Genomic DNA, 17,581 nt, shown 5'->3' with positions numbered 1-17,581 from the left:
TAAAGGACCGAATGAATGTAACATCAAAAACCAGTTTTTCACTAGAAAGCAAAATCCTTGAAAATAGGGAATAAAATAGCTACATTCAGATACATGATAAGTTATTTAAAAATGTTGATGAATTTTATTAAATGTGTGATGGAATTATGTGTGATTTTTATTTTCTTGTTATGCCTTTTTATAAATTTCCTGCAACTAGTAGATATCACTTAAAGATGAGAAAACATACCAAATTTATAGTATAGAAAATTTATGTATACGGACAAAGAATGAAATAAATGTACAAAAATGAAATTAATTTTTGTTTAAGTGATAAAACAACAGAATGATGGATGCCTTTTTAGTCTACTGTATCTTTATACACACACAGAGACACACAGACACAAAACTTAAAAATCACATGTCCTGTGATATAACTGTGTTCACAGAGAACATGAATCTATAGTCTATTAAAACACAAACTCTACACACACAAGTCAATTTTATATAATAGCAAATAAGTTAGAAAAAATAACCAAAGTTTTAAAAAAGGTAATTCTCACAAAAGCAATAAAAAATAAGGTACACAGAAATACTCCTTTCAAAAGAAGAGCAAGAATGTTATCAAGAATCTAGTAACATTTTAATTATTGAACACAGGTGACCTGGCCTCAGATTATGTGCCTCTCCTGAATTCATGGAAAGGAGTAAAGCCAAATTCCTCACTATTCTCTACCATATCCCAAAATCAATTTTGGAGATACTGAAGATTTAAATCTGGAGAACAAAACTTTAAAAAGGTTTAAATGAACATATAGGAGAACATTTTTATGACCTCTGAGAAAGAAAAGATTTCATAAGATTCTTGGTTATAAGGGAAAAAAATTAAATTTGACATGAAAAGCAAGAGTTTGTGAAAATTCATGCAAAAATTTGGAGAAAATATTTGCAACATGTATGTCAAATGAAAAAATAGTAATAAGAATATAGAAAGGCAGCCTACAAATTAATTTTAAAAATGGCAAGGAGAATAATAGAAAAACAATGGAAAATGAGCAAAAAATATGAGCAGACTTGTCACAGAAAAGCAAACCCAAATGATCAATAAACATATGAAAAGAATTTCAAGCTTATTAGTAATCAGGGAAATTTATACCGAACTCAGAATGAGATTCTGTTTCATACCTACCAGACTGGTGAAAATCGAAGTTCTTTGAACAACATAAGTGTTGGCGAGAATGTGAAACAATGGAACATCTAAAATACTATAAGTAGAAATATAAAACTTCTTTTTCCCAAAATATTTTTAAAAAAGTGATCGGCATCATTCTGGAAGACTGAACATTGACATACATTGTGACCTGCCAATTTTACTCATGGAGATACACCCAAGGTAAATTTTAGCATGTGTGTACCAGGAGACTTGAACAAAAATGTTCGTTTCTTTTTAACAGCAAAACCCAGAAATGACACGGATGCAGATAAACAAGAGAATGGATAAATAAATGTGATATATTCATACAGCTAAATACTATGTCATGGTGCAAATGAGCTACACACTATTCTCATCAGCATAGATCATTTTGAATGAAAAGAACAAATCACAAAAGAAAATCATCTTGAGTTCAAACCTGAGCAAAATAAGGCAATACACTGTTTAGGAATAAATGCCCATGTGGTAAAACTAGGAAGAAAAACAAAAGAATCATGAACCTATGACAAAAAAACAGTTCTTTTCTCATGAAGTCTACTTTCTAATTGGAGAAATCACTTAACACCCATGCACTAAGTCACAAGTGTCTGGAATGATGACTAGGATTGAAAAAAGCTACATGGGACTTCAAAAATGTTGTCTAAGTTCTTAAGTTTTGTGGTGGTTATACAAGTATCCAGCCCATAATTATTCTTTGGACTTTACACATAAGTTAAAAATATGTTTTTTTGGGGGGTGCCTGGGTGGCTCAGTGGGTTAAGCCTCTGCCTTCAGCTCCTGTCATGGTCTCAGGGTTCTGGGATCAAGCCCCGCATCGAGCTCTCTGCTCAGCAGGGAGCCTGCTCCCCCTTTCTTTCTGCCTGCCTCTCTGCTTACTTGTGATCTCTCTCTGTCAAATAAATAAATATAATCTTTAAAAAATATATGCTTTTTTGTATTACTTACAGTTCTTTTGTTAAATAAACAGAAATAGGAGTTAGAGTCTTTTGAAATGGACTATAGAGGTTATATTCAATAATGCTGCATTACTTATAATATTGCTCCCAAATCTGAGGAGTATGTTTTATCAGAGTAACTGAAAATAAATGCTGTACCTCATCTGGACTTTGTTACACCCCATTTGCATGCAACATTTACAGGTGAGTTGGATTTTGTCTTTAATATTGGGCTTGATGACTTCTTCCTTACCACAGGTCTTCAGACAACCAGCACTGAATATTATTTACATTAATGTTCACTTCTCTTCGAAAGAAGATAGAGGGGAAAAGTGACATGAATTTCGAAGAGGAAACTGAAGGCGACAGGTCCTAACAGTGTTGGCTGAGATGTGTCTCTTTAGATGACACCAAGCCTGAAAGGCAGGCTGGGAGTCCCCTCAGGAGTTGGGTGTTAGGTATGCACTCACTCCATGGGCATGACATCATTTGATAAATTTACATCAAAGCCCATTGGTTTTAGCCCCGGAGTGGTGGGTTTGGGGTAGCTTTCATGGACAAAAGTCAGACTTAAAAAAAAAAAAAAAGTTACATTGCTAGTTTCTAAACCAAAAGAAGACAGAATTTCCTCCAATCGCAAGGAACCAAGACAAAGATCACATTTCCCGGCTGCCCACTCGACTTACCACACCCCCTCCCCCGGTTACCCTTTAGCAACAGAGAAAGAAATCACAGTAGTGAATTAATAGTTCTGTGAGACAGACTTTCCTTCTCGGGTGTGATTCAGCCCGGCAGCCTGGAGGAGGGGTAGGTAGTGAGTTCTTTAACTCTGCGCGCTCTGGACTGGCTTTCAATATTAGACATCGGGAGTTTTTGAAAATTAACACTGGAACAAAAGTGACTATCATACTCGATGTACCCTTTCCCCACCCTCTATACAAACTTAATCTTCTGTTGCTTTGAGGCCGCTTAAAAACAAAACAAACAAAACCCCCCAAACAACTGGGAAACACTATCTAGAAAGGTAGAGATCAAACCAGAACTCAGAGCGCGTTGTGACGATCATCACCACCTATGATTGATTTTACTACGTGCTAAAGGAAAAATCTGTTTTACCATAAATGACACTCCTTCACCTCTGTAATCAGCCTCCTTCCTCTCTCTTTCCAGCATATCTATTTAATCATGCATGACTGCAGCAAGGTGATGCAGTAGTTTCAATGTAACTGCCTTATCTAGGTCTGAAATGAGCAAGCCTGTGTGACTGAGGCGTCCTCAGCTCCGCCGGCGCCGCCCCTTGGCTAGGAGAATAGCAGCAAGAGTTTTTCCACTGTGGCCTTCCAGGGGTATCTGTGCCACCTGAACCCCCTGGGACATGCCCCCCAATAATCCACAGACCAGATGGGAACTTCAGGGCACTGTGCTGACTTTCTTGCCTGACACATTTCTAAGTTAAAGGTCTTACAATAAATTTAATTTCCAGTCCCCTTCTCCGCTTTCTGGGTTTTCAAAACCCGGGAGACTTTGCCTCCAGTAACACATTGGTCCAGAGGAGATCCTATTCATCTGTAGTGGGATTGAGAACTCGAGGTTTTTTGTTTGTTTTTTTTTGTTGTTGTTGTTTTTGTTTTTTTCTTTTTAGAAGATTTTATTTTATTTGTATGAGAGAGAGGGAGCACAAGCAGGGGGAGAGGCAGAGGAAGGGAGAGGGAGAAGCAGACTTCTGCTGGAGCCCAGCACCCTGCGATCATGACCTGAGCTGAAGGCTCATGCTTAACCAACTGAGCCATCCAGGCACCCCTGGATGAGGACTCAGAGATGCCCCCGTTGAGTCTGGTTTTTCAGTCCTCCACTGACATTCTTGGGATAATCTCTATTGGAGATATGCTTCTAGTGGGTGAACTTCCCACTAAGAGGTAATGTAAACCCTTCTAGCCCATCAGAGTAAAAGCAACACTTAATGCTAAAGCCTCACAGGACTCCCTCACCCGGGGAGGGTGGATTATTGTATTCATAATACAGCTGTTATCCACAATTAGGTCGGATGGTTGTCAACTCAAGCAAAGCCTGAGATAATCCTCAAAAAGCAACCCCTCTGGGACCACTCAAAGTCACTGGAGGTATCTCCAGCACATGATAAAACATTCCACAGAGAGCCCAAGGGCTGCTCAGACTCACAAAGGAATAAGGAATCCCAAATATAACTTTTGGCTGAGAGATGTCTGGACAATTGCCATTCTCTGAGGAGGAGATCCGAGGCCTTGGGGCCCAGAGCAGGAGGGTTCCTTGAATCTCATCCCCACCCTCCCTCCTTTGGGAAAACTCTGCATTGGATTTTGACCTTGAAAATCAATATGATCCTATCCATTAACTACACTTCACACAAACTACATGTCAAATATTTTAATATAGACTCTGTTTCCCATTACAAGTATGTTCCCACTGTTAGAAAATTTGTCGCACCCTTTTCTTAACAATGTTAGCACTTGAAGAAGAAAACTGAGGTTCTTTCCCACGGCTTTCCCTGAACTAGAGGAAATGGACAAAAATTCTTATAGTTTAATATTGCATTTAAAAATAGATATTTTTTTTAAAGATTTTTATTTATTTATTTGACAGAGAGAGATCACAAGTAGACGGAGAGGAAGGCAGAGAGAGAGAGAGGGAAGCAGGTTTCTTGCCGAGCAGAGAGCCCGATGTGGGACTCGATCCCAGGACCCTGAGATCATGACCTGAGCCGAAGGCAGCGGCTTAACCCACTGAGCCACCCAGGTGCCCCTAAAAATAGATATTTTATGAGAGTTTTTTTATAACTCTGATGTCTTTTATGAAGGATAAATCTGGTAACAGAAGGATTTTTATTTTGTTGAACAACATGTTGAGGTCTGGGTAGAAAACTTTGTAAAAGAGGAGTTCTATTGGAGTGTAATTGTTAATCAAATTTATCAATATTTTCTTTTAGGACAACATATTCAGTTTTGTTTAAGAAATCATTTTCTATCTCCAGATCAAACCTGTGTTTTCTCCCCAGAGATGTAAAGTTTTGCGTTTGACTTACACGTCCTTGCTTTATCTAGAATTGATTTTTGTGTGTGGTATGAACTAGGACTTTCAACTTCAATTTGGTCCATAATTTTAATCAGTTTTCCAACTGTGTTTATTAAAGATTCCTTCCTTTCCTTATTGCTCTGCTATGTCATCCCCATGTAACAAATTTCCATGTATCCATATGTCATATAAAGTGATACTTAACCTCACTAATAATCAAGGAAATGCAAATCAGGACTATGGAGGTATCATTTTATACCTGTTCAATTGGCATCTCTTCTTCTGTTCCATTGAAAGTTTGTTTGTCCTTGTGCCGATGTCAAGGTGTATTATTTTCTATAAATTGTCCTTCTAGGACAAATCTTGTAGGTTTCAGGGCATGGGTCTTTTTAACCCTCTTGGTTAAATTTAACCTCCTTGATTGTTTTTGATGCAAGTGTACATGGGATTGTTTTCTTAATTTCTCTTTCTGATAGTTCATTATTAAGGTATAAAAATGTAACAGACATTTGTATTTTGGTTTGTATCCTGCAATTTTACTGATTTTGTTAGTTCTAACAGTTTTTCATTGAGACTTTATGGTTTTCTTTTTATAAAATTATATCATCCATAAATAGTAACAGTTTTATTCCTTCCTTTCCAGTTTGGAGGGCTTTTGTTTTTTCCTAATTACTATGGCTAGAACTTCTAATCTTATATTGAATAAAAAATGACAAGAATGTGCATGTTTGCTTGTTCCTGATCTTAGAGGAAAACCTTTCTGTTTTTTACTATTGAATACAATGCTAATTGTGGACCTATCCTATATGGTCTTTATTATGTTGAGGTACATTCCCTGTATATTTGCTTTGTTGAGGCTTTTTATCATAAATGAATATTGAATTTTGTCAAGTGCCTTTTCTACATCTGTTGAGATGATCTTATGCTTTTAATCTTTCATTTTGTAAATGTGATGTATATTGTTGATTGATTTGCAGGCATTTAACCATCTTTGTATCTCTGGCTAAATCACACTTAATCATGGTATATGATTTTTTTAATGTACTATAGAATTTGATTTCCCCCTATTTTGTTGAGGATTTTTGCATCTATGTTCATCAAGGATATGGGCCTGTAAATTCTTTCTTTCTTCCCTGCCCTCTTTCCCTGTTTTCTTCCTTCCTTCCTTTCTTTCCCTCCCTGCCTTCCTCCCTCCTTCCTTTTCTCTCTTCTTTCTTTCATTTTCTTTCCTTCCTTCCTTCCTTCCTTCCTTCCTTCCTTCCTTCCTTCCTTCCTTCTTTCCTTCCTTCCTTCCTTCCTTCTTTGTGTCTTTGTCTGGTTTTGGTATCGGGGTAATGCTGGTCTAGTAAAACGAATTAGGAAACATTCCCTCCTCTTCAATTTTTTTGCATGAGTTTAAGAAGGGTAGGTATTAAATTTTCTTTGAATCTTTGACAGAATTTACTTACAGATCCATCTGGTTCTGGTCTTTTGTTTGTTGGAGGTTTTTATTACTGATTTAATCTCCTTTTAGTAATTGGGCTAGTCAGCTTTTCTATTTCTTCACAATTCAGTCTTGGAAGATTTGAGTATTTCTAGGAGTTTATCCATTTCTTCAGGGTTGTCCAATTTGTTGGCATATAATTGTTCATAGTAGTCTCTTATGAAACTTTGTATTTCTTAGGTATCAACTATATCTTTCCCTCTTTCATTTCTGACTTTATTTATGTGGGCTCTCTCTCTTTTCTCTTAATGAGTCTAGCTAAAGTCTTATTACTTTTGTTTATCTTTTTAAAGAACTAGTTCTTAGTTTCATTGATCTTTTCTATTGTCTTTTTCGTCTCTATTTTATCTATTTCTATTCTTACCCTTATTTATTTCCTTCCTTCCACTGACTTTGGGCTTCAACTGTTCCTCTTTTTCTAGTTCTTTTAAGCGAAGAGTTAGATTGTTTACTTGAGATTTTTCTTGTTTTTGAGGGAGGCCTGTATTACTATGAACTTTCCTTAGTACAGCTTTTGCTGCATCCCATAGATTTTGGTATGTCATATTTTCATTCGCATTTGTCTCAAGATTTTTTTTTTAATTTCTCCTTTGATTTCTTCATAGACCCATTGGCTTTCAGCAGCATATTATTTAATCTCCACACATTGGTGATTTTCTAGTTTTATTTTTGTGATTGATTTTTAGTTTTATACCAGTGTCTGAAAAGATGCTTAATAAGATCTCAATCTTTTCAAATTTATTGAGACTTGTTTTGTGGCTGAAAATATGACTGATCCTGCTGAATGTTCATGTGCACTTGAGAAGAATATGTATTCCACTGCTTTTGAATAGATGCTTCTGTATATATCTGTTAAGTCCTTCTGGTTTATTGTGTTGTTGTTTAAGGCCAATATTTCCTTATTGATTTTCTGTCTGGATGATCCATCCAGTGATGTAAGTGTGGTATTAAAATCCCCTAATATTTATTGTATCACTGTCAATTTCTTTCTTTAGGTCTGTTAATATTTGCTTTATATATTTAGCTGCTTCTATTTTGAATGCATAAATGTTTATAACTGTTATATATTCTTGGGCTCCTGGGTGGCTCAGTTGGTTAAGTGACTGCCTCCAGCTCAGGTCGTCACCCTGGAGTCCTGGGATCGAGTCCCACATTGGGTTCCCTGCTGGGTAGGGAGTCTGCTTCTCCTGCTGACCTTTCCCCACTCATGTTCTCTCTCTCTCATTCACTCTCTCTCTTTCTCAAATAAATAAGTAAATGTTATATATTCTTGTTGGATATCATTATATATTATAATCTTTGTCTCATTAAAGTCTTTATTTTAAAATCTATTTTTTCTGATATAAGTATAGTAGCTATATTATATAAAGTAGCTATACTTATATCAGAAAAAAATAGAAACAGAAAAAGATAAAAGTGTCTTTTTCTTTTTTTTTCCATTTTATTTTATTTTTCTTCAGTGTTCCAAAATTCATTGTTTATGCACACACCCGGTGCTGCATGCAATATGTGTCCTCCATAATACCCACCACCATGCTCACCAACCCCACACCCCTCCCCCAAAACCCTCAGTTTGTCTCTCAGAGTCCACAGTCTCTCATGGTTTGTCTCCCCCTCTGATTTCCCCCAACTCACTTCTCCTCTCCACCTCCCCATGTCCTCCATGTTATTCCTTATGCTCCACAAGTAAGTGTAACCATATGATAATTGACTCTCTCTGCTTGACTTATTTCACTCAGCATAATCTCTTCCAGTCCCATCCATGTTGATATAAAAGTTGGGCATTCATCCTTTCTGATGGAGGCATAATAGTTCATTGTATATATGGACCATATCTTCTTTATCCATTCGTCCAACGAAGGACATCTTGGTTCTTTCCACAGTTTGGCAACTGTGGCCATTTCTGCTATGAACACTGGGGTACAGATGGCCCTTCTTTTCACTACATCTGTATCTTTGGGGTAAATACCCAGTAGTGCAATTGCAGGGTCATAGGGAAGCTCTACTTTTAATTTTTTGAGGAATCTCTGCACTGTTTTTCAAAGTGGTTGCATCAACTTGCATTCCCACGAACAGTGTAAGAGGGTTCCCCTTTCTCCACATCCTCTCCAACACATGTTGTTTACTGTCTTGTTAATTTTGGCCATTCTAACTGGTGTAAGGTGGTATCTCAATGTGGTTTTGATTTGAATCTCCCTGTGGCTAATGATGATGAACATTTTTTCATGTGTCTGTTAGCCATTTGTATGTCTTCTTTGGAGAAGTGTCTGTTCATGTCTTCTGCCCATTTTTTGACGTGATTATCTGTTCTGTGTGTGTTGCGTTTGAGGAGTTCTTTATAGATCTTTTGACATTTATAAATATAATGTGTCTTGGCATGGATCTTTTTGTCTTCTTTGGAACTTTTTGAGCTTCCTGGATCTGGATGTCTGTTTCCTTCTGCAGGGTAGGGAAGTTTTTAGCCACTGTTGCTTCAAATGTGTTTCCTGTCCATTTATCTCTCTTTTCATTCTGGGACTTCCATTATGTGAATGTTGCTCCACTTGATGCTGTTCCATAGTTCCCTTGAATTATCTTCACTTACCAAAAAATGGTTTTCTTTTTTGCTGCTCTGTTTGGGTGAGCTCTACTGTTCTGTGTTCCAGGTTACTGATTCTTTTGTCTGTCATCTAGTCTGCTACTGAACCCCTCTACTGTATTTTTCTGTTCAGTTATTATGTTCCTTAGCACTGTGATGTCTGTTTGGTACATATGTTTTCCCTTTATTAAAGTTCTTTCTCTGTTTACCCTTCTTCTCTTGAGATTAGTGAGCATCTTTATGGCCATTAATTTGAACTTTTTATCAGGTAAATTACTTATCACCATTTAATTAAGGTTTTCTTTTAGGGTTTTATTTTGTGCTTTCATTTGGAATATATTTCTGTTTTTTCATTTTGCTCAACTCTCTCTGTTTGTTTCTATGTATTAGGCAAAAACAGCTATCTTCCCCAGACTTAAAGAAGTAGTCATAAGATTGGGGGTGTGTTAATGTCTGTTTTCTGTGCATCAGGGCAATGGGATCCTGCCAAGAATTGTCTGGCATGGGGAGCCTGCCAGAAATAGTCTCTCCAATTGTTTTAGTCCCATGGTACTGAGAAATGCAAGTCCTCCTGGCCACCAGAGCCAGGCATTCAAGGGGTGTACCATGTGTGGACTATGTGCACCTGCTAGCTTTGGTAGGACTGCTGGGAAGTGCCAGGCCAGGGGGAAGTTTGTCTGCTGAGTTTAGCAGGATGAGGCTGCAGGAGAGTTCAGGGTTGAGGCAAGCAGTGCTAACAAGGTAGAGAGAGAGTGCAAAAATGGAGCTCAATAGTATTTGTCCTGGAGAGAGTTCCAGCAGATCTCTCTCCCTCTGACAGATGATTTAAGAATAGCCAATGTATTTCCTTCATGTATGATCTAGACACTTTCCAACCTGCTGGTTTTGTGAAGACTGTATCTGAACTCTCTAAGAGTGGAGTCTCAGTTTCCTGGAGCTTTGGTTCTCCTAGTCATAAGCCCCATTGGTTTTCAAACCCAGACATTTTGGGGACTCAATTCTCGAGTGCAGGTTCCAAGGGTTGGTGTACCTGATATGGGCCTCAAATCTCTTACTCTTCAGGGATACCCTCCATATTTTTGAGGTTCCTCCTGCTTGTGGGCCATTGTGTAGGGGGCTGAGGAGGGAAATTTTTGATGAGACTGTGCCTCTTGCTTTCTTACCTGTTTTGATGTGGACTCTTTGTCCTTTGTTGTGAATGAGTTGTTCAGCTTGTTTTCAGGTCTTTCCAGAATGAACTGTTCTATATTTAGCTGTAGATTTGGTGTGCCTGTGGAAGAAGATGAATTCAGGGTCTTCCTGAACTACCATCTTGAACTGCTCCCAAGAAAACTTTTTAAAAAAAAATTACAAGAGGAATACATGTCCATCACCAGAAATTGTAAAAATACCCAAAATCATAAATTGATAATAAAAATAATTTTTAATATTTTTATTTAGTATGTTAGCTTAGTAAACACTGTTCATATTTAGGAAATACTGTGAATTTACTACTAATTATACTTTGGTATATATTCTTCTGGTACTTTTTGTCAATTTGTCCAGAATATGTCCAATTTACTCTTCATATATACCTCTGCATATTCTTAGGTACACATACAAATGCATATACTCACAGAATTATGATCATAACAGTATATAGTATTTTATCTATTTTTTCTATTTCATTAACATTTTCCCATATTTTTCTTCAAAAACAGGAAATTTAGTAGCTGTTTATTAAGCTAATTACTAAAGTGAATCCAAATTATACTCCCTCTGGATCTTAAAGCAAAATTTTCATTTTTTTTAGGTGAGTAATTGTTTAACAACTCAGTACAATAATTCATCAATGTATATTTTCACTTCCTGTTAAGCTTTAGGCACCTGCTGTGTTCATTCATAGCTCCAACCTAGTCTTGACCTAGTTGGCCTTATCAAGCCTGGAGGTATACAAAATGCCCCAGCCCTAACCATAGATGCAATCCTTAATTTATATTGGAGCCATGACATTGTTCATGAGGTGGGTTTTTACATCTTTAGTTCATTGAGCTGTATCCTTTCTTTTCTTTCTAGCCTGCACAGAGCTAGCTCAGCTCATGTCACTGGGCAGCTAATCCTGATTAATACTAAAATTCCCCCTAACATCCCTGGAGCCAGATTATAAAACTGTACTGAGCTTTTCTGGGGCCTTGACCGAATGCTTTCTTATCGCCAGGTATTTATTAATTTATTTTGTTAGTCAGTCAAGTCAATAAAAATATATTGATTGCCTCCTCCATGCCAAGGTACTAGGTGGGGATACTACTGCCTGGGCTTTGATCTGCTGCTAAATAAATGATAAGATATCATTTCAAAACAGATGGACTACAGTCAACCTGATAAGTGCCTGATTCTGAAAATCACCACTGCCTGGACAGTCCTGTTTTGCTCCAAATTGGATTTCTTAGATATTTATCAATATTTATCAATATCTTAGATATTGCCCCAAAGTGAATCTCTTGGATATTTATCAATATCTTAGATATTGATACCATATGGAATTTACTATATTCTTTGGATACTATAACTTGAAAATCTGGTTGCCCATTTTAGGACTCTGTTCTGTAGCTAGGTTAGTCCCCCACAAATTCTGGCTTCTGCTCCTATCCTCGTCTCCCATTTGCAAAAGTCCTGGCAGACATTTCATGTAAGTTTTCTTGGGGCTGAGCTTCACAACATTTAGTTTATATTATGTTTTATAAACATAGTTTATAAAAATATCTTCATATACTTTTCTCACTTCTCATATACTTTTTCTCACCCTTCATATACTTTTGTCACGTTTCATATACTTTTTCTCACCCTAGTTTTAAGTCTTCAAGTAACTATTAGAGGTAGGAGGGAAGGTTTGTTACATTCTGTTTCACTGCGAGGAAATTAACTTTAAGAAATCAAATGACTTATTGATATTTACATAGTTAATAATTGATCTCCTTAGGTCTTGAACGCTGACCTTTTTTCTCTTATTTCCGTGGTTTTTCCATCTGATGAGGGCCAGAGATGACTAACCTCCCCTTTGAATTTACCTTGCAGTTCACCTCAGAAAGCAGTCAACTTTTCAGAGTGAAAGATTAATCTATCAGACTTTCCAGGATAGTTTAATCTCCAAATAGTTACTCAAAAGCTATCAATATCAGATACTGTACAGTTAGTAGGATAAAAACCAGTGGATATAAATGACATATCAGATAAAGGGCTAGCTTCCAAAACCTATACAGAACTTACCAAACTCAACACCCAAAGAACAAATAATCCAATCAAGAAATGGGCAGAAGACATGAACACATATTTCTCCAAAGAAGATATCCAAATGGCCAACATACACATGAAAAAATATTCAATATCACTCAGCATAAGGGAAATACACATCAAAACCACAATGAGATACCACCTCACACCAGTCGGGATGGCTAAAATTAACAAGTCAGGAAACGACAGATGTTGAAGAGGATGTGGAGAAAGGGGAACACTCCTACACTGTTGATGGGAATGCATGTTGGTGCACCTACTCTGGAAAACAGTATTAAGGTTCCTCAAAAAGTTGAAAATAGAGCTACCCTATGACCCAGGAATTGCACTACTGAGCAAAGATACAAATGTAATGATCTGAAGGGGCACCAGCACCCTAATGTTTATAGCATTGTCAACAATAGCCAACTGTAGAAAGAGCCAGATGATCACTGACAGATGAATGGATAAAGAAGTTGTGGTGTATGTATACAATGGAATATTATGCAGCCATGAAAAGTGAAATATTGCCATTTGCAACAACATGGGTGGAACTAGAGGGTATTATGCTAAGTGAAATATGTCAGTGAGAGAAAGACAATTATCATATGATTTCACTGATATGTGAAATTTAAGAAATAAGGCAGAAGATCATAGGGGAAGAGAGGAAGAAAGTGAAACAAGATGAAAACTAAAGAGGAAGACAAACCGTAAGAGACTCTTAATCTTAGGAAACAAACTGAGGGTTGCTGGAGGGGAGGATGTAAGGGGATGGGGTAACTGGGTGATGGACATTGGGGAGGGAATGTGTTGTAATGAGCACTGGGTCTCATATAAGACTGATGACTCACAGACCTGTACCCCTGAAACAAATAATATATTACATACTAATTATTGAATTTAAATTTTAAAAAAGATGAGAGAAATTAAAAAAACAGTGGATACTAAGGACTTTTGATAAACATCCCTTAAATTTCTCCTGGTCTCTTGAATATAGAGCTAGCTTCTATGTGAGAATACAGTTTTTATTGGCATAGACCTATCAAGGGAAAGTTCTGAATAGGATTCCTGGAGATCCACACTGACTTGGCTATCTCCAGAACAGAGAAGTTACCCTCTTACATGTAGTGTATGGGTGGTGTGAGTTGCTAGCATCTTTGCCAGCCTTTCTAGACTCCCCTTTCTGGGTTGGGGCTAACGGCCTGGAAATGACATTTCCCAGGCTATCTTGCTGGCAAGACTCTTGTATAGAGTGACCCTCTGAGAGGAACTCACTAGAAATTGAAAAACAAAAGAAACAATTATCCTGTCGTAACAGAGGTAGGTAGCAGATATAGGCAGAATGGAAATGCAGTCCTTGCATTTCCCTACTTTATGAAAATCAACATTTTTTTTTTTCTGAGCTTCTCTCTACCAATAATTCTGTTTTATTAGCATCGTGTTTCTTATATTAAATCCCTTCCTGCTTAGGGGTGCCCAGGTGGCTCAGTCTGTTAAGTGGCTGCCTTCAGACCGGGTCATGGTCTCAGGGTCCTGGGATCGAGCCCTGAGTCATGCTCCCTACCTAGCGGGTAGTCTGTTTCTCCCTCTCCTTCTGATCCTCTCCTGGCTCTCTCTCTCTCATAAGTAAAATCATAAATAAATAAATAAGTGAATAAGTAAATAATCTCCTCCTGCTTAGAACTTCTAGAGTGGTATCTTTTATTTCTTGAACTAATTTTGACCAATTACAGAACTTTCCCCGTGGTATTGTAATTTTGGTATTCATATTTGTTTCTTTCTCTGGATGTTTTTTCTTCTGGTCTCTCAAAGAGGTGGATGTGTCTTTTTCATCTTTGTATCCCAATGTTTGCAATATAAAAGCACTCAATAAATTTCCAAAGAGTATACAAAGAATAAATTTGAATAAGGAGAGGGTGAGGTGTTTTGGAGCAAGCCAAAAAATGTATAAACTGAGTAGGGAAACCAAAATCTTCAAAGTGTCAATCTTTAAACCCAGAATTGATTCAGTTGGTCAACTAGTTGATTCAATCAGCACTATCTTGATTAAGAAATTCTATGCAAGTAAAGCCTCTTTATAACCAAGTTGGACCTCTTAAGAAATCACAAAAATGATGTATTTGTACATCATGCAAATTGGCATTGATGTTCTCGTTAGGGTTAAATTCAATGGTGACTTGTCTCCTCACTGAAGTTCTTTAGTGGCTAATGATCACTATAAGAAAAACTATATATAAGAAAAACTATATATATTTTGTCCAGTTTGGGCCCATCGTTGGAAGTGGAGAGGGTTGACCCTGAGCAAAACATGAAATTCTGACCCCTGATAAACATATTATCTCAAATACTGTCTCAGCATTTGCTTCTAGACAAAGTCTAAACTAATCTGTGTCAGACATTGGGTTAAGCATTTGGGGCACAGAATAAGTAAGTTTTCCTATTTTAAGAAAATCAAATTGATGATTAACTGGTTCACCAATAATTATAAAATAGTGATAGAAAGTGTACAATTTAGGGGCACCTGGGTGGCTCAGTGGGTTAAGCCGCTGCCTTCGGCTCAGGTCATGATCCCAGGTCCTGGGTTCGAGCCCCACATCGGGCTTTCTGCTCAGCAGGGAGCCTGCTTCCTCCTCTCTCTCTGCCTGCCTCTCTGCCTACTTGTGATTTCTCTCTGTCAAATAAATAAATAAAATCTTTAAAAAAAAAAAAGTGTACAATTTAATGGGAGTATGTAGGAAAAGCAGTTAACTCAGACTGAGTTTCTTAGATGAGGGGACTCTGCAGTTGAATTCTGGGGGCTATATAGGAGTTGGCTAATGATGTAAAAGTGGTGCTTCTTAGATGAGGAGACTCTGTAGTTGAATTCTGGGGGGTATATAGAAGTTGGCTAATGAATAGAAGTGGTACAGAATAAAAGAGGGCATAGCAGAAGCAGGCTCTGGGCTGTGGGCTCACAGCATGCCTGGATTTTACGTGGGTGTGCATATATGCAGAGAGTCCCAGGTCCACATCACAAAGAGCCTTGTGGACCATGCTTAGGGGCTTGGATTTAGCTGAAAGTCCATGGAGAGCCATTAAATATAGATACTGTGTTTCAGTGAAATTCTGCTCAGTTCAGAGACCCCCACCTTTATTCAAGTCCTTGCCCCTAAAATTCTCCAGTTCTAGGGTGTACCATTGGTCCATAAACCTGATTAGATGGACATTTTAAAAAGATCCCACGGGCTGCCCTACAGAAGGTGGTTTGCTGGTATCATAACTGAGAGCCAGAGAACCAGTTAACAAGCTGGTATAGTGGTCCAGGTGAGAGGTAATCTGGTTGATGACATGGAAGTCTAAAAAAGCAGATCAGCAGACTCCAAATGAACAGATTTTGACCCTTCTTCTCCTCTCTTCTGTTTTTTTAATTAAAAAATTTTCTTGGGGCGCCTGGGTGGCTCAATGGGTTAAGCCTCTGCCTTCAGCTCAGGTCATGATCTCAGGGTCCTAGGATCGAGCCCCACAGCGGGATTTCTGCTCAGTGGGAAGCCTGCTTCCCCCTCCTCTCTCACTGCCTGCCTCTCTGCATACTTGTGATCTCTCTCTCTCTCTCTCTGTCAAACAAAGAAATAAAATCTTCAAAAAAATTTTTTCTTGTTCATTCTATTTCATTTTCATTTGTATTAAATAATATTTTCTATTTACCAGATGGTTTGGAACATATCCCTTCTATGTTATTATGACACCTGTTAGAAAATACTCTGACAATCAGGTATGACCTTAAATGTGTGTTGGGGATAGAATAGACATGAGGGGATTTACTTGGACCTACAATACCAAGTTGTCCTTTCTTTAAAAATACAAAAGCCTACATAGACAACAAAAGAAGCATAAAGTCAGTTTAAGCAATATATTTCCAAACTCTGTGGCTAAAAATAATTGTGGTACATTTTCCACAGGCCCCAAAACTATTCTGCTGCCCCTAGGGTTCCTGTGTAGCTTGTGCTGGGCCAACAGGGCTGATCCTTCTGTGGATCCAGAAGTTTCTGTGGGAACAATTTCCTTTCCACTCTGTAAAATTATTCTTGTTATTTTTCCCCCTGTGAAAAAGACCATTGCTTTTTAACATTCATTTATTAAATACATTTTTTTTTTTTTACCAGCAGTAATTTTGCATGTTTTGTCTTTAGTCTGTTTCAGCTATTAGAAAGCTGGAGGTCTCAGTTTCAGGTAATAAAAAGTCAGTTGCCATTTTAGATATTCAAATGTTGAATATTTGAAATATTCTCTACTTTGAATATAGTTTTTTAAATAAAATGTAATTTTGGACATGAGTTAGAAAATATAATAGTGTGAAAACTGAGAAATAGCTAATAACATGACAAATACTTTTATTTTCAAGTGCCTGCTTTAAACCTGCAAACCTGATGCATTTAAATCCTGAGGAAAATATAAAACAACTACCGGACTTCTATCTAGTCATTTTACATTTTCTAAAATTTGAGTTTAAGTCATTTTCTGTTCAAGTTTTCTAAAGATAAGTGTGAAAATTGTGAAGTGCTAGCTAGCTACTTCCTCTTTTCTGACTCATTATTCTACTGGAATATCTAACTACAAAACAGGAATTCACAGAGAAGCATTATAGATTTGTGAAATGTGTTCAATAGTCAACCAATATGTTAGGAGATTTCACTTTCACAAAGCCTGTTGACAGAGGACACAGGACACTCCGGACCTGGAGCATATGGGGAGCAAGGACTTGAATGAAGTCTAGGTCCCTAAGCTCTGAGCAAAATTGCACTGAATCACAGGACCGGAAAATAAATAGTTCAGTATCATTTCATTTTTTTAAAATTTTAAAAAAGATTTATTTATCTATTTTTGAGAGAGAGAAAGAGAGGGCACAAGTCGGAAGGAGGGGTAGGGGGAGAGGGAGAAGCAGACTTCCCATTGAGTAGGGAACCCGACGTGGTACTCAATCCTAGGACCCTGGGATCATGACCTGAACTGAAGGCAGATGCTTAACCGACTGAGCCACCCAGGCGCCCATCAGTATTGTTTTAGAGTCAGGGGTAAGTAGGTGAGGGATGGGGGTGGGTGAGGACAGCAAGAGAGGG

This window comes from Lutra lutra, chromosome 6, assembly GCF_902655055.1.
Source record: "Lutra lutra chromosome 6, mLutLut1.2, whole genome shotgun sequence".
NCBI classification, from domain to species: Eukaryota; Metazoa; Chordata; class Mammalia; order Carnivora; family Mustelidae; genus Lutra; species Lutra lutra.
This window is presented reverse-complemented; position numbering follows the sequence as displayed.